Raw genomic sequence first — 25,164 nt, 5'->3', positions numbered from 1 at the left:
GCTGAAATAGGCTGGAGAGTTAAAAGTTACTGTTCTTCCCTCGGATGCCACCCACCAGTGGTATTTGTCATGCACCCCTTTGCACTGGGAGGGGGGCTTAACATGGGGTAGGAGCGTAGCTACCTTTTCTTGACCGTGTGAAGGGTTGAGCTATTTGCTACCTCAAGGAGCAGGTGGAGGGTTTGGTTTTCTGCCTGCATGGCACTTTAAGAGACTGATTCAAATAGGCCACAGAGGGACTCACCACAAAATGTAGAACAGTCTTTTCCCTTAGCACGTCTGTTAAGACAAAGACAAAAGCAGTTGCCTGCTTCTGACTGAGGAGTTAGCACAGCACATCTAATCCACCAGCCACATACAGCACATTGGTTTGGTGGGGTCACACAAGGGATGAAGACACCCTATTGTCTCCCAGGGTGAATGCTCTGGATTTTCAGCTCTCCTAGATCTGCACGTTCATCTGTTGTTAGACTAAGACAAAGGGTTTCTATAGGTGCAGTTGGGTACCTGTTGGGATTTTCAAAGGCACCTCGGCGCGTAACTCCCATTTCACTTTTGAAAATCCCACTAGGCACCTGTCGGCATTAGATGCCTAAATGCCTTTACGGATCTGGCCCCAAGTGTTTTTTATGATGAGTCTTAAAACCTTGCAGTGGAGTGAATGACCGTGAAAAGGAGCAAAGAATTGAGACCATGGGTATCAATCACATTAATGGCAGAAATAGGCCCAACTGGCCCTGTCACTGGGGAACATTCAAACTTTGTGGATTAGGCCTATCTCCAGTTCCTGGTAGGCATCCACATAAATAAAACCCTTCCCAGCTGTCAATAACTGCACCCACTGTTGTTGTTCCAGGCCTGAGCTAAGGGCATGGAAACTTAACTAGCCCCTCCCAGCTAAAAAACAAGAAGCCATTGGCATAAATTCCACAGAAAGGCTGAGATAAAGTTAGCCCTCAGTTTTACCGTCCTTGATTTTGAGGCCTCAATGAGTCCCATTTTCAAATCAATTGTGCCCTGCACGCGACCATTCTTCCAGTGACCGTTCAGCAAACAGCTCCATAAATCATGGTCACAATTAAACAAATGGATTTTTCCCCTTGAAACAGCCTAATTATCTCACAAATTGCATGGGAAACCTCATAATTCCTCTTGCAAAGCCCTCATAAAACATCCTGTCTCAACGCGGCGCCCTGAAGACAGTAGGCTGCTTTACATTCGATCCCCTCTGGCAATGTGCTGGCCAATTTGTGGCCATTTCTTTTTGTGGGTTGTCCAAGTGGATGTCAAAACACTCCTGATCTATTACCAGAAAGGTCAAGGGACAAACCAGCAACATAGCTCAGTGTCTTGCGGCATTAGCTGTGAAACCAGGAAATACCTCTGGGTTGAAAACAATTTTCTTGCAGTTCTAAGGTTTTTCTGGAATTTTTACTTATTTTTTTTTCTTTTTTCTTTTCCCGTTGTGTGTGTATATGTGTGTGCACTTCCTCTATCCCTCCTGCTAAGGGGTCATTTCACTGCCACAATTCTTAATCCTTCCACTCAAGGTGAACTAAGTAGTCCCTTTGGAGCATATTTTCTTCCCCTTGAAAAATATTTATTTTGCATCCTTGAATAAAACACAACAAAACCATTGCAGTTAGAGTAGAATACATTGAGGCCCTGAGGTGTAAGAAGTAGCACCCTGCCTTTAGCAGCAGGGGGGTAACAGAAAAAAAACACAAATGAAAAGAAGCCAGAGACAGTGCTTCCATCACTGGCAATTTTATCACAAAACTTGTGATATTTGGTGATTTTTCGTGTAGCCCCGGTGCTTGAAGTCATGTTATCACATGAGAATCTCAGCTTTCCTTGGTTTTTTCTTTAAGTGCATTTCCTGTGGTTGTGGGGAAAAACTTGAAAACACAAACCCTAAAGGCCAGGAAGCAAATTAAAAAACCTGCACATTTGTGATTTTTTTTTTTTTTTAAATAATCCCATGATTTCAAGCCACTTGTCTGATTTTCTGGGGGCTTGACTCTGGAATGCTTGAGGTAGGCAACACTGTAAAGAACTTGGCGGAGTTAAAAATGAATGTGGGGTGAATGGATCGGTAGCTATAAGAACACAGAACTAAATCCATGGGTTCAACTGAGCTGTGCTTGATGCAGGACTGGGGTTGGGGGATCATGATCTGTCTGGCACCTCCCTCCAGCCCTTCGGGCTGCCCAGTTCAGTTCCAGAACAGTTCAGAGCAGCCTCAGGTTTTACACAGTCCATGAGCCTGCCCCAGTGAAGCCTGCTACACCTCTGTGAAGCTCACTGCAGGATCGGGGCTGCAGATAGTAAATTTCATAAAGCAGAAACTGTCTCTTTCCTTCATGTCTGCATAGCACCAGGCACAATCTGATCCCTGATCGAAGGCTTTAGACACTGCTGGAATATATATAACAATGACTCCATTGTGCACACTTTAATCCAGAGTGTTTTTCCAAACCCCAAGCCCGGTGATCAGAGTCTTGGGCTGGTTAGAGATGAATGGGAGGTGGGCAGTGACAATGCAGTGGGGTCCAGCAGCAAGGAGGCGAGCCTATAACCCATCACAAAAGCCTGATCTACCAAAACTGGTCTATGGATCAATCATTGGGAATAACAGTGCTTGGGTCCTGCTTCCATGCTGACTCCCACTGACTTCAGTAGGAGTTAGAGGAGGCTCCGGGTGAGGAGGTACAGGGTAAAACTCCTATTTTGAAAGTTGCCCAAAGTGTTCCTCTGACAGGATCCTGGTGGGAGCCAGGACATAACCAACTGCCCTGGAGGATGTTTACATCGTTAGAAGTGCAGCTGAATGTCTCAAATTCCCCAGGGCTGTGATTATCTCATGAAAAACCCAGAGCTTTATAATGGCTGCTGGCAGATTATTAAGGGATAATCACTAAAATTAGGTTATTATAACTGTGATTTCACAGAAAGAGGAAAAAAGTACCATTTATTTTTTTGCAGGAAACAAAACTGGCAATTTGAGGAAAGGCAGCAATTAAGCAGTGAAAAATGACAAGGGACTTATTGAAGTTTAGTTAGAGCAAAAGCTTGCTCTGCTTTGTGCGTGTGTGGAGTGGCTGGAGGGGAGAAGGATAGAGGGCAAGAGAGCCCATGAGCTTCATTTTCCCCCATGGATTCCAGCCAAATGCTCTCTCGAGCACTAGGCAGGGGACCACATGGCTCCAGGGGATGTAGTCTGCAGGCTTTGAGGCCAGTTCCAAACCGTTACAGGAGTGCTCTATAATAGAGATGTCTGTAAATTAGTTAGTTAGTTAGTAGATAAGGCACAAGTAGATGGCAAATAAGAATGTGCAGCATTGTTCCAGAGTTCTGTAGGACCAATAAAACTTCCTTCTGCCCCGTGCTGCAAATGGATCGTTCTGTGCAACTCTTTACATCCGTTCTTCACATGGTATCAGATTAGGAGTTTTTGTACTGCTTTGATTCTTTGCAGAGGCACTGGCTCACTTCATCAATGGCTGTGGGCAACATTCCACTCCCTGCTGTCAAGTTCTCCGGCCGTTCCAAAGACTGTAAATATACCTGAGATAACGTATATTGCTGCTATCACTGCTGTATGTAATTAATTGAAATGATTCTGTTTCCCTACAGCCTGAGAGAAGTTATGGGGAAGTGCTATAAAAGGGAGATGTCTGTATATATGTAAATAGTTAATAGGTAAGGTGTCGGTAGACAGCACTCAGAAATATGCAGTGTTCTGGTTTTTGTAGGATTTCTGGTTGTTGGACACTGCAAATGGCTTAGTATAGTGAGGACCAGACTTGACCCTAAGATTTTGCCTCCTGCTTCTAGTATTCGAGGGATTTTGCTTTATCTGTGTGCAGTGAACTGAGCATCTTATTATACTGGCTTGATACAACCTCACCGTCAGTATGCGCAGTGGGAAGGGAGGGACAGCCGGGCAGAAACGCTGACTGACTGACACTGTGCTGGACATTTTCTATGACCCTTGGGACGGACACTTCTGAGCATGTTGTTATGAAGTAGGATGGGGCAGGGATCTGTGGGAAGGTGGGTGTACTTATGTGAGCATCACTTGGCCCTGTGGATAGTAAATGTGCTTTGGTTTGGTCTACCTTCTTCCATCTTGCTGGGTGAGGTACTTCACCATCAGTATAGTGTCTCTGCTGAACAATCCAGAGCTACCACTGGGATGAATAATTCATAGATTAATCAACCATGACAGAATTTTTCAACAGCTGATCTGAATTCTTCTTTGATTTCAAGCTGTTACAGACCTCATTTATTTCAAGAATGGACTGAGCTGATCTGAAAAGACCATGATTAATTTAATATTTGAAACTGAAGGAATTATGTGATAATGGACTATAAAGCCTTTCCCCTTTAGATCACCAAGTCTAGTCCAGCCACAGGTCAGTAGTGGTGCAAAGTTGCTACCATCTGACAATTGTTTCATGGCTTGCGTGCAGTGTGGGACCTAGTGGCTAGCACACTGGATTAGGACTCGGGAGAGCTGGGTTCTGCTCCCAGCATTGCTGCAGGGTGACCTTGGGCAAGTCACTTTGCTTCTTGTGCCTCAGTTTCCCCATCTGTAACATGGGGATAATGATACTGACCTCCTTTGTAAAGCACTTTGACATCTATGGATGAAAAGTGCTATATAAGAGCTTGGGATTATTATTATTATTGTAAATAAGTTATTGTCTCAGTCCAGTTGTCAGTATCATGCACAACCACCGTTGGCAGTGTTTGGCACCTTGCTGGTAGTTTTGCATGGGAGACAATTGTATGGGCATGTAGTCCCTCTTCAATGCATCTACAGCAGTATGGGGAAAGATTCCTGTGCTATACTCGTACTATGGAGGGAGGGCTTTGGTCTCCCGGAATGTCAGGTGACAAGCACTAAATGCACTCAGTATAAAGCCATGTGTAGTGAGTTTATTCCTGTGCATTTTATAAGTCTTCTTGGTTGGGGCATCTAAACATGACTGTAATCCAAATAAATAATAACAAACAGTTGCTGTCCCAAAGAGGTTACAATCTAGAAAGACAAAAAAGATAAAGGGTGGGATAAAGGAAATCGCATTATCCCTGTTTTACAGCTGGGGAACCATGGTCCAGGGATGTTACATGACACAGGGAGTTTGTGAACAAGCCAGGTACTGAACTCAGGTGTCCTGAAATCCAATCCAATGCTTTAACCACCAGATCAGCCTTCCTTTTTCTAATTATTTTCTAATCTGTCTGAGTAAAAGTATTTTGTACTTATTATAAAGATTCTATTATTAATTATTATTAACTGAGGTAGTAATGCTAACAATCTATTATAAAATAATCAATTCAAATTTTAATTATTTTCTAAATTGGCCTCTGAGGAAAATTCTCTTTTCAAAACAGTGTAAGAAGACAAACACATATGACTCAAGGAGTCACTAGATCTCTCCATACTCAAATGCAGCATTAACCTCCCGGGACAGCAGGAGCATAAAAAAGATACAATATTGAATGCTGAGAAGTACATAATCTCTTGTCTATTGTGGTGATATCAGTCACATTCTAGATAAGTTCAAGGAAGATAGGTCCATCAATGGCTATTAGCCAGGATGGGCAGAGATGGTGTCCTTAGCCTCTGTTTGCCAGAACTGGGAATCACTTGATGATTACCTGTTCTGTTCATTCCCCCTGGGGCACCTGGCATTGGCCACTGTAAGAAGACAGTATACTGGGCTAAATGGACCTTTTCTCTGACCCAATATGGCTGTTGTTATGTTCTTATCTTTTATTTATACTCATCACATTCTTTATCCTTCCAGTGTCTGTTTCTGTTTGTTTGCACTGACTGCTACATGCATTTTAGTTCCTTTAAAGAGAAAACATTTTATTTGAAGTAATTAGCAGAAAAAGCCATTTATTAAAACCCGTTGATTCTCTTCCCACACTAAAACCAATAGCATCCACACTCCCAAAACTTTCCCAGGTAGCTTGAAACTCCTTATCAATATATGAAGAAAGGGCATGGAACTTCAAAGAAGAAGGAAGGGAAGAGAAATATGAATGAGAGGAAGAGTGTAGGATAAAATTGTTAACTAAGTGCAGTCAGAGAGGAAATGTAATGATTATAGAGTATCAGAAAGCCATCTTTGTACTTGTCTGAGTACCCTGAAGGAATAAGGTTACTAGTACTCGTTACTATTTAGTGAGCATCAATAATGTGCTTGGTGCTGTTCATACATAAATAAGTCATAAAGAGTTTACAGTCTCAGATGCAGACAGTGCAGTACAGATAAAAACTGAAACTCTAGGCTTCATTCCAGGTGGGAGTTGTGATGCTGGATGGGGTTGATGGCAGCCAGCATGTGTGTGGCAATCACAGTCACGATCTATGGGCAATCACAGACCTTGAAGCTGATGGGTGTTCCAGCCACCTTTAACTCAGCCTAAGTGAAGGATCAATTAAATGCCCCTTTGTTTAACGGTAGCTGAAAAGTAGAAACCACCACCCAAATGCTGGACGAACACAGCAAGGCTGGTGTAGAAGCAGAGACACATGACCAGAGCCCCCCACACACAGCTGCAATTCAGTCAGGCCCCAGCCCCTGTGTTTTCTGTGTGTGAGAAACAGGAAGCCAGTAGAAAAGTAGCCAGAAAAGCACCAGTAGTATGTCCTGGGAGAAAACCGAGAGAGAGAGAGCTTCTTTTGGGCAGACTGCTGGCTGGAAAGGCAGGCTTGGAGTTATGAGGAAGGGAACCACCACCTCCTGGTTCCTGCTGTGTTCAGGGAAACAGGACTTTGTGTACATTCTTTGTAAATAAACAGGATTGCACCTTAGAAATGCCTGACTCGTATCATAAATTTCTCCTCCTAGCAGAAACAACCTGCAAAGCTCGAAATATTGGCTAATGGCTCAGGCCAGAAGAGGAAAATGTGTTACACTGATTCCTGACCAGTCAGCCTAAGTCTAATGATAGCAGACTGGACTGTTGGAAAAGAAGAAAGCTGGGCCCCCAAGTTAGGACAACTAGCCTAACCAGACCATTGCTGAGGATGGGTAGGAAAAAGAAAAGCTTGATAGCCAGGTGAAACCGGCATCTCCTACCCTGGTAGCCTGCTGTATCCTTGCCACCAGCTGACTCATCTTTAAAACAGTCTAGATAGATTTTTACCTGTATCCATTTTGCCTAAAGAATAATAACTTTGCAGGATAATTCAAACTACCTTCCAGCTAGGAACCAAAGCAGAACTCTTTAAATGACTCAGAAGATGATGCCCTGCTTTCTTTATTCCTTACAGCAGAATGAGTGAGAGAGAGGGCTAAACAACAGAGAGGGTGATTTAATTGAAGTGACTTTGATTGTTTCATTGTTCTAAAATCACAGACCTACAGCTGCTGAATTTCTGTACTTGGATACTGGAGTCACCTTATGGTCCCTAATCAAAACTGCCTTTGTTAAAAGTTGCTATTCCCCCGCTGAAGATGATGTAATCTGGTCGACATGGGGAGACTGGTTAGTTTGCAATGCAAAGTATTATTGAGAAGGGTTTTATGACTGTGTTGTAATGTTGATTTATTCTTTGGTTTCTTGCGGCCCAATTGGCCGTTGCACAAGTACACCCAAATCCCCAAGAATTAGGCTTAGTATGCAGCATAAACAAGTGGACTGTGGATTTTTGCCATAGGTGGCAGAAGTGCACACACATTCCTCAGCCGGCCAGACTTCGTTATGCTGAAAGTCTGCTGCAGAGTTTAGCCAGCACTCCCTGCTATCTCAGGGACCATGCTGTGTGTCTGTCTCCATACCAACACTTCACATGTGGGTTTTTTTTCTGTGAATGTTCGTGGCCACTGCACATTTCATCCTGGATGCAGTTTGAGTCTCGGTGTTAGCTGTATACAGAGCAGAAAGGCATGCTCAACCTTGCACAGTCAAAAAGTGTACATTTGGCCCATAAGTGCCTTAGACGAGGTCTTGGCATCTCTCATAACCGTGCTCCCAAACCTACATGGGTGGTCTAGGTCCTGCTTAGCTTCAAGGTGAGTTGTGAGGAGGGGTAGCCATGGTGTCCCCAGACACTCAGAAACCAAACTAAACAGCAGCAAATTACAAGCTTATGGCCTGCTGGCCTCCATCGAGGCTACCACAGGGACCACCCCTGCACCCATGGCCTGCCGGCACACCTGCTTTGGAAGAGACGTGCTCCTGGCTGGGGATGGTCAAAGGGCCCAGTGTGAGCTGTGGGGAGAGGGCAGAGTTAAAGGTCTGCTGTAGAATATTGTTGTGTTGTGTCACTTCTTATTTTTACCACATGCAAAGGATTCTGGGAGGTGGTTGATATTGTGCCTGGTTTGGGGGTCTCTGAGAGTGAAGAGTTGCCTGTCTCTTGAGACATCCCAAAACCTGCTACAACATTTTGGTTTGCTGCTGTCTCTCTAGGAGAGTGTTTATTACAACTCCAGGCTGCCACTTGGCTCACTTCAGGATCCAAGAGCTTTATTTAAACACAGGCCAATTATGCTAGCCCTTGTGGCTCGCTGGGAGTTGTGATTAACTTCCTCCTCCAGAGCAACCAAAGGCCAGACAAGACTCCTAGGAAGAGTTGCGAGGGATCTGCAGATACTAGTCTGGTCCTGGCTATAAGTGTGCATGGAGAGCAGGTATAAAATTTCCTTACAGAGGCTTCTGGGTTAAATAAAATGTGGGGTCTTTTATTTGAAAGCCTGGTAATCCCACAGGTAGGGGTGTGTGTGTGTTTGTGTGTGTGTCTGTGTGTGTGTATATATATATATATATATTTTGGAGAGGGGGTGAAGGTGACAGGGTTAGTGGAATCCTACCACTACCAGACTCTGCCTGCATGTAGTTTCTTGGCAGGGTGAGTCTTGTTCAGGGATGTATTTTATTCATATCTGTGTACACATTTGGGACCAGGTCCTTGTATTGAAACAGTGAATTGAATAATCTCCTGTATTATCTGACCTAGGAATTTTGTCTGATACCCATTCTTCTCTTCCCCCAGACCCAGACCACCTTTCTGGAGAGGCGATCAATCAGACGTGGCATTTCCCTTTGGAAAGCCAAGAGCGGCTGTTGGTGTATCCGAGGATCTTCCAGCCAGTCAGAGACTTCCAAGCAAAGATCCCCTCTTTGGTTATATCATTCAAGTCCCTTTCAATGAGGTACAAATCCAAGATCAGCTGGAGGCAATTATTATCCTATCTGTAACCTGAGTAGAACATAATTACACTTGTTACTATGTAGCACAATATAAATTAATCGTTAAGGACTACTTATCGACTCAAAAAGAAAAGGAGTACTTGTGGCACCTTAGAGACTAACCAATTTATTTGAGCATGAGCTTTCGTGAGCTACAGCTCACTTTATCAGATGCATCAGATGCATCCGATGAAGTGAGCTGTAGCAGCTCACGAAAGCTTATGCTCAAATAAATTGGTTAGTCTCTAAGGTGCCACAAGTACTCCTTTTCTTTTTGCGAATACAGACTAACACGGCTGTTACTCTGAAACCTGTCATTATCGACTCAGTAGCTGCCCATTTTTCTGTGGCAATACATGGAGTCGCAGTATTCGCTTCATCACTCTGGCATTGGCCCTCATCTAAGCTCCCATTAGTTACTTTTAGGGCCTGATGTTTAATTAGGTGTGGGGAAACTTTCTTTAAGTGACTTGGAATTTGTCCTGAACACCCACGAGCACTAACTCCGTTGAATTGGTGGAGAGTGTAATGTTAAGCACACAAAGAGCAATATAAGAGGTATGTTCTTAAAGGCACTCTGACAAGATAAAAATTACATCTCTCTTGGGACCATAAACTCTGGTCTGCCTGTTTCTTTCAAGGGGAGAGGGGCCAGAGCAGGGGCCGATGCTCTAGCCCTTTACCTTTATTTCACTGGTTTCAGAGTAACAGCCGTGTTAGTCTGTATTCGCAAAAAGAAAAGGAGTACTAGTGGCACCTTAGAGACTAACCAATTTATCTGAGCATAAGCTTTCGTGAGCTGTATACAGCTCATGCATCTGACGAAGTGAATTGGTTAGTCTCTAAGGTGCCACGAGTACTCCTTTTCTTTTTGCTTTATTTCACTGTGTCCTCGTTGATTCCTCGCCATTACTAACATGTATTAGCTAACCCCCTATGCTCAGGATTTGGAGTTAGCATGGATGCAATTTAACACTCTTAATAGCTAGTCAGGGGTGACTGTAGGGGAGAAAAATGGGGCTGTTCAGATGACAAGGCCAGTTAGTGCTTCAGTGCAAAGATGTTTATTGTATCTGCTAACATCTGGCAGCCAGGCACTCTGTAGAGCAGGCTGCTATGCTGGGCTGAGTTCACATCTGTTGGCTGGGGTTCCTGTGTGTGTGATGTGTTCTGCTTCTTACCCCAGCCAGGACTCAAACCTGTACACCTGTGGTCTGTAGTCTGCTACCTGACAAGGGGAGTCAAAAAGGAGCCTTCCCCATGCAAACTTAGTAGCAGCTGAGCTAAACTCTTCTCACCCAGAATTCACTCTTGCAGACATCACACTTCCGAGTCAGTGAACCAGCCAGCTGTTCCAGGATGTACAATCATTTGGCTTTGGCTCAGCATCCAGATGAGGACCAGATGTGGTAAAACAATATGGCCCAGAGCGTATATTACCTTGTGATAAGCTGAGGACTCAGCTGCATGCTTTAGTGGGGAGCGGGGCTCTCCCTGCTCATACTTCGCAGCTCGGTGTCTGAAGTCAGGTGGCATGATCCTGTTTGCTCAGGAATGTTGCCGGCTGCTGCAGCGAGTGCTTATTTTCTTTTGCACTTCTACCCCTCTCTCTGGCTGCCATCAGACACCCGTTGGCAAGGAGACTGCAGGGCAAAGCCAGGGCTAATGGCCAGACTACCCTGTTTTCACATTCCGGGACGGCATTGCTGAGGCCGTTTCTGCCACCAAGTGCGGACAGAGCGTTTGAAATAACAGCAGCATTTCCAGTCACAGAAAACCTCAGCTTAGGTGAAGACTTTTTGGCTCCTTTATGCTTTGGAGAGCACGGGGGGGGGGGGGGGGGGAAGGGACAGATCCACAACTGGAGCAGATCTGCATAGTTCCATCAATTTTAGTGGAGCTATGACAATACACATATACAGCAGGAAGGATCCCAGGGAGGTCAGGCATTAAATGCAAGATATATAGCACCATTGGCTACGTTTTGTAATGAAGCTGGGCCTGAGATTCAATGGCAATATTCAGATCTGGGTCCAGGTTTCTCACCGCACAGTTAAAAAATGTTCAGCTTGTGTTCGCCAAATTGCCTCCTGGCCATTTATATTTCACTGAGTAAATGCCATGTCATAAAGACCCACTCATTCAGGTTCTTTTGTGCCCTTCTTCTGACTTGGTCTGTTCTGCGTGTCTCCTGCTTGTAGCCACTAGAGTTCACATCTACAAGCTTTTCTCTGTAACCATGAAGGCTAGAAACTTTTTTTAAAAAGAAATTTCAGATTCTCATGTAATCCCTTGACTCCAGGAGCTGGGGCTTTAAGAAAAACACCAAATATTGGGAGACTCTTGATAAAATAGTGAGAGTTGGCAACACACATACATACTATAAAGTGCATGGATGATTTCCCTGGCTGCTATTTTTCAAAGGAACCAAGACTGCATGAGCAATTATATCATAATCATCTTAGTCATATATTATGCTTTGACATCATCATGAAATGGGGCAAAAGCCCCGCTAATGCAGAGCAAGGAACATAGTTTTAAAAATTTTTGACTTCTAGCTTTATGGAATAATTACCTTTCCTCTAAATGTATATGAAATAATAGGCAGGAACTTTATCATTAATTTCCCCAGTATATATTGAATTCACTGAAATATAACTTTCTATGGTGTTTAAAGCATTAACTTTGCATGATTTTCCAGTGTGTGTGTATAAAAAATTGGGGAAATTCATCCAAAGTTCATCTTTTACACACCATGCCAAATTAGACTTTTTTAGTGAAGTGTATCTCATCCACTCAAACTAGTAAAATCCTTACAGCCTAGTCAGGAGAAAAGACAGATATATAGAGTTCATGAGAAGTTCTTACAAAGTTGACACCTTCTTCACAAGTGGCTTCCATTTGCCTTACAGGAAATAAAACACACCTATTGGTTTCTCATCTGACTCTGGCTTTTCTGCAAACACAAGCAGGTTTCCTCCGGCCGGCATTCAAACAGCACCAGTATCTCCTTTCAGAGAGTGTCTGCGTATCCTGACCTAACCAAATAGTGAAGCAGTTCCCTTGATTTACGTCATGGCTGTGCTCTTAGGGACCTCATCCAAAGCAGAAGGTATGTTTTCCTAAGTCAAATTGGCTTTGTGGCAGAAATGGCTCTCTTCTAAACTGAGGGACACAAATCTACATTCATATGTGAAATGCTTCAAGAGTTACTCCCATCCCCTTGATCAATGGCATTAATAATTCTGGGAGTTCCTCCAGATAGGTGACTTTTTGAAGTGGGTTCTGTGGCATGTTTTCCCTGCAGTTAGCTGGACTTTGAGGCAGCTAGTAAGAAAACATCACCCACCATAGTGGAGAAAATATGAACTGCAGAGACACAGAATGCAATGATTTAGCATGAATAGACAGACACCATCAAGTTTATCACTGAAGGGCTAAGCATGTCCTCTAGCTCCTGTACTGGTGGTTCTGAGACCAATACCAGGAACTGCAAGACACACACATTAGAATTCTGCTAGAGTTTTCCACAGGAATTTGCTAGTACTCAAATGGCTTGTTTCCACACTCTTGCCAATATCATTCATAGTGGGGAACATTAATCCTTAAGCCCCACCTCTGTGCTGCATAGGTCTTGTGCTAGCCCTCTGCATTAGGGTGAATTTATATACCACAAAAGGATAATAATGATTTCTTGTCTTTCATTCTGAAGGATGTAAAATGTCTCCCCGTATTATACACATACTATATCCAGGGATTGCCTTGCCAAATACTTAGATGCACTCACCCTCAGGGTGGAATGTGGCTACTTTGATAGCTTATGGTAGAACTGGGCAAATATCTCAGTATTTTCACGTTTTATTCCATATTTCAGCATTCTAAGAACTGTGGCTATTTGTTCAAATGTAATGTTGAATTTGCACCTGCTGTGTTCATGGTCCCCATCCCCCCACTCTTGTATTCACATTCTATGAATATTTGAGCCAACCAGTTTGCTAGCAGGAATATTTTCAGGAAAAGCTAACATTAGAGATCATTTGCTAAAGCAAATGTTGAACTTTTAAATGTGAGTATTCTCACCAGAAACCAAGAGCACCTCTTGTCCAGTTAGGGAACACAATCTGTGTGATCCAGTGTCCAGTCCAAACCTAGTAATACAGCTCAAATTTTGCATATGAAATCCTCACAATGAATTTTCTCCTGTGCAGCCCACAGATCAAGAGTAATTTGCAGAAAGCATTTGTTGAAAAATGAGTCCATCACAGAGAATTATAAATTGCTCTTCCCCAAGCCATGAAGAGAAAAAGAAGCTAAATGAATAGACCAAATAGTTTGTTATGAATTATTTGCTCAACTCTTGAACACATCAGCTTCAGTACTAACCTTTCCCCATAACTAGTAAAGAACAATTTGAAATGACAAATGTATTATTTGAGGGAGAGAACCTCTTGCACACTGAATGATGACCTCAAACCTATGGTCTTTTCTCCTCTTTTCTTTGCATAGGCAGTCAGTACTGTGGTCAATCAACTGCTGGACTAGTTCAAAAAAACACAGAAGGAAACATCCACCCAAATATCCAGGGATATAATTACACTTTCATCCTATATTCCAGTTCATCTGAGAACTGTCAGCGGATGTTAAAGAAGATGCTGTCACTTGACTAGTTTTACAGACACACAATGCTCAATATTCTCTAGAGAACACTGCAGCTTTGATTTGCTTTATTATATAATGGGTTGATCAGGTCTCACCCAGTGATTTCTAGTGATGATGCATATTTTTTAGTAGGGACGAATTCTATTCCCTGACTTTCCTGAAGCTTGCTTAGCCATGTCTTATTAGGATTTTATTTTAAGAAAGGCATTATCAATCAGTAAATACAGGAGTATCTAGCTACAGGGAACACAGTGGTGTCTATTGCCGTCACATTAATAGCTAAAAGACAGATTTTTTCCCCCAAGTATTTAAACACTTAAAGATTTAGGTAGGTGCCTAGTGGGATTTTCAAAAGGACTGAAGTGCCTATCTCCCATTAAAATCCAGGTACCTTTAAATATGTGGCCCTGAGGGCCTTACAAACCACTAGATGAATTGATCTTCACAACCCGCCTCTGAGGTAGGAAAGAATTACTCTCCCCATTTCACAGACAGGAAGTGAAGAGATCACCTTACTTGCCCCAGGCTGCATGGTAAGTCAGTGGCAGACCCAGGACTTGAAGCCATGTCTCCTGGGTGCCAGTCTAGTGTTTTAAGCACCAACCCATTCTTTCCTCCTGAAGTGAGACTTCACTCAGCCTGCACTCTGAGAGCAGCAAGCCAAGTTCACAAGTGCGAGTCATTGTACCCTGGCCAGTGTCTAATGGACTGTGCTTCCTTCTCACCGAACTACAGAGCAGAACCAATTGAAGCCCTGTTAACTAAGAGCCAGTTCTAACGCTAGGTTTTTGACAACTAATAAATAAATCCCGCATAACAAAAGAACTGGCCTCAAATGCTCCATTTGGCTGTACAGAACTGCAGGGAGCGAAGCCACCACATTGAAGCCTGCTGCACTGGTACAGGGAAGCCAGGTGGTGGGGAAAGGCGGCTACGTGGGAGCTTGTCTCCTGCCCCATCTGTAACGACTACCTGCCAGCTGGGCTGCTCCTGAGCAGGATGTATCCAGTTAGTGTGGGGCAGAGCAGGGAACAGCCTCTCTGCACAGCATGCTGCAAGGGAACGGGGCTAGAGCAGGTATTTTTCTAGGACCTTCCTCTTAAGCCCTCTCCGCACTACTGCTGAACCCACGCTTACTTGTCCAGAACCTGGGTTCAACCCCATGGCTCAGTCCTGCCCTCACTGCAGTCAGAGAACATGGGGGGCCTCATTCCTCATCCCATTACACCCATTTTTATGCCCTGGTCACTCCCTCAATTGCAGTGGAATCACATAATGGAGTAGAGAATTGAGTCCAGAATCTGGCCTGGGCTGTTCTTTGTCTCCATTATTAAAGTAAATGAGGAATGACTCCGGAGCGAGAATTCAGTGGATCTTGTAAGGTTGAATGTAGATTTAATGAGCCATTGCCAAGAGCATGGAGGGGGCTGAAATCTCTCCAGCAGCAGGAGCAGCTGCAAACTGTTTCCATATCCACTCGTCCTTCTGTCATTCCCTCATTATGTGAGGGGATGCGGGGAGAACTTCTTGTATTGGCAGTTTTAATGAGTGTCTTGGTGTCTGTCTCTAAGTGCGGATGAACTTATTGAGAGAAGATCAAGCAGGAGGGGGTGGAAAAGAATGTGTGGTTCCATTTTAAGTATTTACCATGCCCCTCTCTACAAAGGAAGTCAAGACCTCCTGCAGCTCCTAATCAGCTCCCGGGGGAAGAGACGGAGATGGCTGTGCAGCAAGAGGGATTTATATGTTGTCCATACTGCAAGCTACACCTCCTAAGTAACTGTCTGATTGACTCCAAGAGTCTCAAATGCAAAAGAGGAAACCATTCTTCAGTAAATACTTGAGAAAGGAATACAAACGCCACCAGCAAACAGTATTTATATTCAGCAGCATGTACTCTGTGTGTGTAGGGCTAATGGCAACATTTAAAGCTGTTATGAGATGCTTGCACAGTAGGTCCAAGATCAGACACATCACCCGAGTCAGACTCTATGGTACCACCTGTTTTTTCACTCATTAGGTGTTTCAGGATTTATCATAGGCTGCCCCTCTCATTCCTAAATCCTATTATTAGTCTGCAGTAAGTACTACTCACTTTCATATTCAAATCCCTTTATAGACATGAATTAACCCAGCAGCCCTGCAAGGCTGGAATTGTTAACCTTACTTTGGGAGTGTGTGCGTGTTGGGGGAGAGACTAAGGCAGGGAGGCTAAGGATGAGATTCACTCCCTTGCAGCGAGCCAGTACAAGGCCTTGGCACCCTTAAATCCGCATGTATGTAGTGATCAGAACTCGGGCTGGCCTTCTGCACTAGGGGGAATTTTGCTAAAGAGCGAATTCCTGTATCCCAATCCACTGTTCAGATTACACCGCTCTCTGCTGTCCAGTGGGTCTTGAACCTCAAAACAGTGAGCCTAGTGGCCATGTGGGGAGGATGTAAAAAAGGCCCAGCTCTGCTTCCTAGACCAGCAGGGGCTGGGAAATGATCTGCTGAGCCCTCAGGGAGCCCAGCACACTTCACCCAGCTTCAGAACAGTCAGCTTGTCAGTCACTCTGAGCCCTCTGGTTCATTGCCAAGGAAGATTAAGCTGATCCCCTGGGAGAATAACATGAGGGGGAAAGGAGTCCAGGAGAGCTGGCTGTATTTTAAAGAATCCTTATTGAGGTTACAGGGACAAACCATCCCGATGTGTAGAAAGAATAGTAAATATGGCAGGCGACCAGCTAGGCTTAACAGTGAAATCCTTGCTGATCTTAAATACAAAATAGAAGCTTACAAGAAGTGGAAGATTGGACAAATGACCAGGGATGAATATAAAAATATTGCTCGGGCATGCAGGAGTGAAATGAGGACGGCCAAATCACACCTGGAATTGCAGCTAGCAAGAGATGTTAAGAGTAACAAGAAGGGTTTCTTCAGGTATGTTAGTAACAAGAAGAAAGTCAAGGAAAGTGTGGGCCCCTTACTGAATGAGGGAGGCAACCTCGTGACAGAGGATGTGGAAAAAGCTAATGTACTCAATGCTTTTTTGCCTCTGTCTTCACGAACAAGGTCAGCTCCCAGACTACTGCATTGGGCAGCACAGCATGGGGAGGAGGTGACCAGCCCTCTGTGGAGAAAGAAGTGGTTCGGGACTATTTAGAAAAGCTGGACATGCACAAGTCCATGGGGCCGGATGCGTTGCATCCGAGAGTGCTAAAGGAGTTGGCGAATGTGATTGCAGAGCCATTGGCCATTATCTTTGAAAACTCATGGCGATCGGGGGAGGTCCCAGATGACTGGAAAATGGCTAATGTAGTGCCCATCTTTAAAAAAGGGAAAAAGGAGGATCCTGGGAACTACAGGCCAGTCAGCCTCACCTCAGTCTCTGGAAAAATCATGGAGCAGGTCCTCAAGGAATCAATTCTGAAGCACTTAGAGGAGAGGAAAGTGATCAGGAACAGTCAGCATGGATTCACCAAGGACAAGTCATGCCTGACTAATCTAATTGCCTTCTATGATGAGATAACTGGTTCTGTGGATGAAGGGAAAGCAGTGGACGTGTTGTCCCTTGACTTTAGCAGAGCTTTTGACACTGTCTCCCACAGTATTCTTGATAGCAAGTTAAAGAAGTATGGGCTGGATGAATGGACTATAAGGTAGATAGAAAGTTGGCTAGATTGTCGGGCTCAACGGGTAGTGATCAATGGCTCCATGTCTAGTTGGCAGCCGGTATCAAGTGGAGTGCCCCAAGGGTCGGTCCTGGGGCCGGTTTTGTTCAATATCTTCATAAATGATCTGGAGGATGGTGTGGATTGCACCCTCAGCAAGTTTGCAGATGACACTAAACTGGGAGGAGAGGTAGATACGCTGGAGGGTAGGGATAGGATACAGAGGGACCTAGACAAATTGGAGGATTGGGCCAAAAGAAATCTGATGAGGTTCAACAAGGACAAGTGCAGAGTCCTGCACTTAGGACGGAAGAATCCCATGCACCGCTACAGACTAGGGACCGAATGGCTAGGCAGCAGTTCTGCAGAAAAGGACCTAGGGGTTACAGTGGATGAGAAGCTGGATATGAGTCAACAGTGTGCCCTTGTTGCCAAGAAGGCCAATGGCATTTTGGGATGTATAAGTAGGGGCATAGCCAGCAGATCGAGGGACGTGATCGTTCCCCTCTATTCGACACTGGTGAGGCCTCATCTGGAGTACTATGTCCAGTTCTGGGCCCCACACTACAAGAAGGATGTGGAAAAATTGGAGAGTCCAGCGGTGGGCAACAAAAATGATTAGGGGACTGGAACACATGAGTTATGAGGAGAGGCTGAGGGAACTGGGGATGTTTAGTCTATGGAAGAGAAGAATGAGGGGAGATTTGATAGCTGCTTTCAACTACCTGAAGGGGGTTCCAAAGAGGATGGCTCTAGACTGTTCTCAGTGGTAGCAGATGACAGAACAAGGAGTAATGGTCTCAAGTTGCAGTGGGGGAGATTTAGGTTGGATATTAGGAAAAACGTTTTCACTAGGACGGTGGTGAAACACTGGAAGGCGTTACCTAGGGAAGTGGTGGAATCTCCTTCCTTAGAAGTTTTTAAGGTCAGGCTTGACAAAGCCCTGGCTGGGATGATTTAATTGGGGATCGGTCCTGCTTTGAGCAGGGGGTTGGACTAGATGACCTCCTGAGGTCCCTTCCAACTCTGATATTCTATGATTCTATGATTCTATACGGCAAACAGATGTCACTTTCTTCTGAACGAGAGCATCCACCCTGGGGTTTAAAGTGCTCTGACTGCACCACTTTATGCAATTCATCTTAACTTTCCTGAGCTTCCCACATACATACACCCTTGAGTAGTGATGTTAAACTCCAGAGGAATTCTCATCTCATCCCATCCCTCTGTGGGAGGAAAGATCTCTGTGCTCCTGATTAATGGAGGGAAGGAACGGGGATTCTGAAGGCCTCTGTTTCCCCCCCACCGATCACGGGTTCCGTAAGTGTTCAGCCCTAAATATATTTGAATGTTTTTTTTAAATTCAGTGGAAATCCCGTTATTTTTTTAGAGCACTGTCACAATGCTACAGCTTTCTTACATAAGTACTTACTTATTCTGGCCCGTGCTGCTTTTTCTGTTCTAAAATTTGTATTTTTTAAATCTGAAAAGAAATGCAAAAGCACAGCATGTAATATATGCATGCTCAAAGAATGTACAGCACTGAGTGAACTAAGAGAGGAGCTTGATATGCAGAGACAGCTTATAAAAACCAACTGATGAGGAAGCTCCAGAAATACAGAGCACATCTTTCTGAATTCTGCTTGCTTTGTGATCCAGAATGGAATATTCCTTTTTTATAAATTTGCCAAATCACTTAGGGCCAAAGCTACTGGGATCGATGGGATGACTCCCATTGACTTCAATATGGTTTTTGGATCAGACACTTAAGCCAGTAGTTCTCAGTCTACCATATGAGCAGAGTGTGTTTTTTTTACTACTAAAGTGACAGTCAGCAGAATGTTATTTGAGGGAAAAGTTAAATAGAATTCTTTGAGGGAGTCAGCAAGCATGTGGACAAAGGCGATCCAGGCTCTTAAGCAAACTAAGCAGTCATGGGATAAAGAGGGAAGATCCTCTCATGGATCAGTAACTGGTTAAAGATGGAGGGAAAAAAAGGGTAGGAAAAAATGGTCAGTTTTCACAATGGAAAGGGGTAGATAGAAGGGTCCCCCAAGGAGCTGTTTTGGGAACTGTTCTATTCAACATATTTCTAAATGATCGGGAAAAAAGGGTGAACAGTGAGGAGGCAAAGTTTGCAAATGATGCAAAATTACTCAAGATAGGTAAGGCCAAAGCTGATTCTGAAGAGTTACAAAAGGATCTCACTAGGGTGACTAGGCAACAAAACGGCAGATGAAATTCAGTGTTGATAAAAGCAAAGTAATGCACATTGGAAAAAATAATCCCAACTATACATATAAAGTGATGGGGTCTAAATTAGCTGTTACCACTCAAGAAAGAGATCTTGGACTCGTTGATAGTTCTCTGAAAACATCCTCTCAGTGTTCAGTGGAAGTTGAAAAAGCTAAAAGAATGCTAGGATCGATTAGGAAAGGGATAGGTAATAAAACAAACATTGTAATGCCATTATATAAATCTATGGTACGCCCACACCTTGAATATTGTGTGCAGTTCTGGTCGTCCCATCTCAAAAAAGATATATTGGAATTGGAAAAAGTGCAGAGAAGGGCAATGAAAATGATTAGGGGTATGGAGCAGCTTGCATGTGAGGAGAGATTAAAAAGACTGGGACTGTTCAGTTTAAAAAAGAGACGACCAAGGGGGAGATACGAGGTCTATAAAATCATGAATGGAGAAAGTGAATAGGGAAGTGTTATTTACCCTTTCATGTAACACAAGAACCAGGGGTCACTCGATGAAATTAATACACAGCAGGCTTAAAACAAACCAAAGGAAGCACTTTTTCACATAACGCAGGGTCAGCCTGTGGAACTCATTGCCAGCGGATGTTGTGATGGCCAAAAATATAATTGGGTTCAATAAAGAATTAGATAAGTTCATGGCAGATAGGTCCATCAATGGCTATTAACCAAGATGGTCAGGCACGTAACCCCAAGCTCTGGGTGCCCCTAAACTTGCAACTGTCAGAAGCTGGGACTGGATGACGAGATGGATCACTTGAAATTGCTGTGTTCTGTTCATTCTGTTTGAAGCATCTGGCACTGGTCACTCTTGGAGTTGGGATAATGGGCTAGCCGGGCCATTGGTCTGACTCAGTATGGCCATACTTATGTTCTGTGTTCTCTGTACAAACATAAGTGATGGCTAAATAAAGTATACTGGATGACCAATGGAAAAAATGCTGAATAAATTATTTGCTGCATATTATCTGACCATCTGGAGAAACAATTTATTGGATGCATAATGCCAACATTTGTCAGGTGAGATCTTAGTAGCAAATTACTTGACCAGCTCTTCTAGGGTGATATTCACTTCTGTGCAGTGGGACAGGATTCGTAGGCCTTTTGCTAGCCGTAAGCGCAAGAGTGAGTTTGACCCACTGAGAATAATATGGTTAGCAAATTGATAGAGTCTCCCTAATAAAATGAGGGTTGTCCTTATTAATCCTGCATGATACTTTCTCCTAGAATTCCTGAACCTGTGTGTGTTCCCATAACACTGGAGAACATGCATGTTTTCTCCTCTGTAAACGAGGAAATCCTACTCCAGTCTGCCCTTATACTGTGCAATGTGACATTTCCAAGCTCAGAGTGGCAGTACCTAGGCTCAGAGTGGCAGTACCTAGTACCGGACCATACCATCTGGCTAGCAGCCGAAACATTGTCAGTTGCCATTCAGCAAGATGGAGAGATGGGCCTGTGGCTTTACATGTTCCCATTTGTGCAGGAGGTAGAAGACCAGATCAAGACCCCACATTCTAACCTCTAGCTTTGCACAGAACTCCTATTGCTGCCAAGGGGAGTCTTGCTTGTGGAACAATGGAAGAATATGCCCCACAACGAGGCTGGGAGGATAATGTGCTGCCAGGTCCATGTGCACATAATGTGAATTCTTTTTAGTTTTTCCTTATACTGGATTTCCAGGGTCCAGCTACTGCCTCTACCCCTAATCACTGAAAGTCAGCCCTGTGCAAAGAGCCAAGATAAAGCATCATTTAAGTCAATGTGAACACCCTGCTCCCAAACAGGAAGGAACAGGAGGGTCTGAAATTCCCAACCTTAACCTCAAAAATGAGTGGCAAATTGGAATTAACACCCCCTGCAGGACAGAGAGAGACACAGGTTTGGAGCAGCAATCCTAGAGGAATGGAATTCCAGCTGTGCTGCAAGAGGGAAGGGCTGTCATGCTGACAGCAACGCAGTGTTCTTCAGTGGAATTCTCTCTGCGGGTCATGAATTGCCCTTCCGGAGGGGTGGAGGTTTCAGGTCTGTAAATTGAGAAAGGTTTAAAACTATTGCAGAGTTGTTGGGGGACCAAACCTCTATGAACCCCACACCCACATTCTGAAAAGAAGGGATGGACAGAAAAAGGGCTTACAGGCGTTTGCTCCACTCATCAGCTGCGTGGACCAAAACTGAATTCCTGAGAACAAAGAAGACCGGGGTGTTTTTGAACGACTGCCCTTCTGAATGTAAATGATACCAGGCCACTGAATTCTTTTAGCTATCAGCAGAGCATGACATCGTTTTTGGATTTAGGATAGATAATTTTTTTCCCCTCTACCACCATCTGCTTTTTTGCTCTAGTCTTCACAGTTCAAAAGTTGCTGCTGCTGACTGGGGAAAAACAAAACCAAAAGATACATGGGAGACTCCTATCATTAAAAAACCCCAGCCTGGAGCAAATTTCATTGCTTGTGAAAGTGAGGAACTTGCGGCACTTGTTAGAGGTTGGATATGTTCTGGCTTCCTCCTCACACACGCAACTCGGCCAGCCCCTGCTGTCTATACCTACCAACGATGTTACTTTATGGTGGCAAGTGACTTTGTGAGAAGGAAAAACGTCCACTAGGGAGAAAGTTTAAACTACCAAGCTCAGTTCAAACCAATGGTGAAAGTAAGAAGGCAAGGACAGCGGTGAGATCTCATGAAGCTCCATAGCTAGAAAAAACTGACCTTCATCACTGGAAAGATTCCAGTGCTCCATTTTCCAGTGGTGAATGGCTGGAGTTTCTAGATCTCTGTCTAAAATCTTATAGCGGCATCTAGTGCCATAGTGTCTGAGTTTCTCTCCTTGGGTGCCATGCCTTGAAATCATCATTTGTCTCTCAAGACAGGAAAAATATAGGTCATTTACCAAGCAGACAAGCATGCTCTCAGCATCTCATTCAACCTGGGCCAGTCTGTCCCTGCATTCCATAGAAAGGACTGTATTTTCAATGGGATCAACTCAATGATGCTTCCAAGTAACCAATGCTGCTGACTTTTGTTCCCAAGTGGAAATACTGCAATTCAATAGAGGGATTTAATCCCAAAGCAATTTCAGAATCTTGCTTTAAAAGTTTGGATTGTTTCTCTTTAAAAACGTCTGAACACCGAGCTGACTTTGATGGACAGGAAAGTGTTTTGGCATCTATCCCTAATTTAGGGACAGTTGTCCAAAGAAAGACCAAACAATAAAAAAGCCTGTTTAAAAAACCCCTGTATTGAAGGTCATGCTGACAAACGCCCAGAGTTATTTGTAGGTTATAAAATTGCAGGTTATTTTGTAACAGTCATAAAATTGCTGTAGAATGTTTCTCTGAAGCTGGATGGGATTCCACTTTTAAGCAAATGGAAAATACTTGGCTAGACTGTTGCGGTGATTTAACCACGTTAAATAGTTTTGTGTAGTGAGAAGAGCAGGGCACTAGCAGTTGGGGAGCTGGGTGTTCAACCTGAGACCTCTGAAAGGAACCTGTTCTTCAGAAAGCGTTGAGCACCCATGCCTGAACCCCCGTGATGGGGGGGTGTATAAACAGATAGACAAATCTCCAAGTTTTTAGAGAGCTTTGATTGTGGATGAAAATCTCCATAGGAATGTGACATCCATCCATTATAGATAGGAGCTGAATCATGAGTTTCCTATTTGTAAATGTTGGTGTAATAAGTGTCCAGTTAATCCCTCCAGCTGTTATCATGATGAAATTCATTAGCATAATTTGGCATTACCGCCTGTCCCTAATATGCAGCTCCAGATATGACACCAGTGTAGGAATTAGTGGGAGCTTATTCTCCCACATAGATCTTCTGTTTCTCTAATTGCGTGTGGATTGGAAGACAAGATATTGTTGCCATAAACACTCAGGAGGAACAAATAATGTGCTCTTACTCTGTGTGGTCTCCTGCTGTCCTCATTTGTATTCCAGACAGCCCTGGGCACATTCATTTCACACATGAATGGGCTGAGGCCATTTGAGATGTACCTGTGCTCTGTGGAACTCTAGAGGGGAAGTACTGCAAACTGCAGGAACACACAGTAGCTTGGAGACTGATCCAAACCCCATTGAAATCAATGGGAAAGTTTTCACTGACTTCCTCAGGCTCTGAATAGGGCTTAGACGGTATTGTGGTTCGAATGAGACTGACTTGCTGCAGGGACACAGTACCCTGTGATACATATTGATGTGACACTCATTTACTGTGTCGTGGCAGAGCAAGGGGCAGCATCTTGCAAGTTGAAAAGGAGTACTTATGGCACCTTAGAGACTAACCAGTTTATTTGAGAATGAGCTTTCGTGAGCTACAGCTCACTTCATCGGATGCATACCATGGAAATTGCAGCAGACTTTATACACACACAGAGAATATGTATATAAAGTCTGCTGCAGTTTCCACGGTATGCATCCGATGAAGTGAGCTGTAGCTCACGAAAGCTCATGCTCAAATAAATTGGTTAGTCTCTAAGGTGCCACAAGTCCTCCTTTTCTTTTTGCGAATACAGACTAACACGGCTGTTACACTGAAACCTGTCATCTTGCAAGTTATCACTGTAGTTCGTGATGTTGATGCTACTGCTCTGCTGTCACCACCTTTTCTCATAGATTTCAGGCTGCTGCTAGCTATGATTGAATTAGTGCCCCTGTTGTACTGGGTTCCAAAGCCAACTGAGATTTCTGTAACTCCTGTTCTAGCTGCGAAGGTATGAATGAAATCGACGGCTACGTCATGCCAATAGTCTGACCTCTGCGCCGTCCTAACCTGTCCTAGAGCTGTGTGTGGATAACGGTTGTGACGGGTTGGATCACAGAAACCCCCTGGGGGTTGCCACCTGATGTGCCAAGACTACTTCTGCTCCTGCTTTCCTGCCCTGTCAGCTTAGGACTTCAGTGCCCTGCCTGCTTCGAGCCAGACCCGCGAGCCCGCTGCAAACCCAGACCCAGGTCTGAACCATGTCCCCTAACAGCTGTAGGCTTAACTGAAAGCAGCTTACAGAAGTGTTCCTGTCTTTGACACTCAGATGCCTAACTCCCAATGGGGTCCAAACCCTAAATAAATCCGTTTGACCCTGTATAAAGCTTATAGAGGGTAAACTCATAAATCGTTTGCCCTCTATAACACTGATAGAGAGATATGCACAGCTGTTCCCTCCCCCCCCCCCGCAAGTATTAATACATACTCTGGGTTAATTAATAAGTAAAAAGTGATTTTATTAAATACAGAAAGTAGGATTTAAATGGTTCCAAGGAGTAACAGACAGAACAAAGTGAATTACCAAGCAAATAAAATAAAACATGCAAGTCTAAGTCTAGTACAGTAATAAAAACTGAATACAGATTTAATCTTACCCT

Source organism: Eretmochelys imbricata, chromosome 14 (assembly GCF_965152235.1).
Source record: "Eretmochelys imbricata isolate rEreImb1 chromosome 14, rEreImb1.hap1, whole genome shotgun sequence".
NCBI classification, from domain to species: Eukaryota; Metazoa; Chordata; order Testudines; family Cheloniidae; genus Eretmochelys; species Eretmochelys imbricata.
This window is presented reverse-complemented; position numbering follows the sequence as displayed.